The sequence below is a fragment of the Rosa rugosa genome, chromosome 1, assembly GCF_958449725.1.
Source record: "Rosa rugosa chromosome 1, drRosRugo1.1, whole genome shotgun sequence".
Lineage (NCBI taxonomy): Eukaryota > Viridiplantae > Streptophyta > Magnoliopsida > Rosales > Rosaceae > Rosa > Rosa rugosa.
The window spans coordinates 61,149,439-61,149,814 of NC_084820.1; positions in this window are offsets into that span (position 1 = coordinate 61,149,439).

Here is a 376-nt window from a genome sequence, read left to right on the forward strand (position 1 = left end):
TTAAAAGTATTAAACTCATGTACTAAGCAAAAGTTATAATTTGGCCATGGCCTTCCCATTTCTATTAACTTTAGGTTCTTTGTCTAAAAAAAAGAAGATTAATTTCAGTTTATCCCCCTGAGGTTTTGGGGTGACATCTCTATTCTCAATTTTGAAATTTTACTCCCTAAATTTTCCAATTTTAATCAGTTGTGTCCAATTTCTCCTATTCCGTACAAATTGGACGTTAACTCTGATAATCGGAGTATCGGACCCACTTTGAGGGCTAAAATTGTCATTTTAAGAGAAAAAAAACCAAAAAAAAAAAAAAAACTCTCTCACTTTCGGGGTTTCTCTCTCTTCTCCAAATCCCTCTCTCTCTCTTCTGCAACTCTCT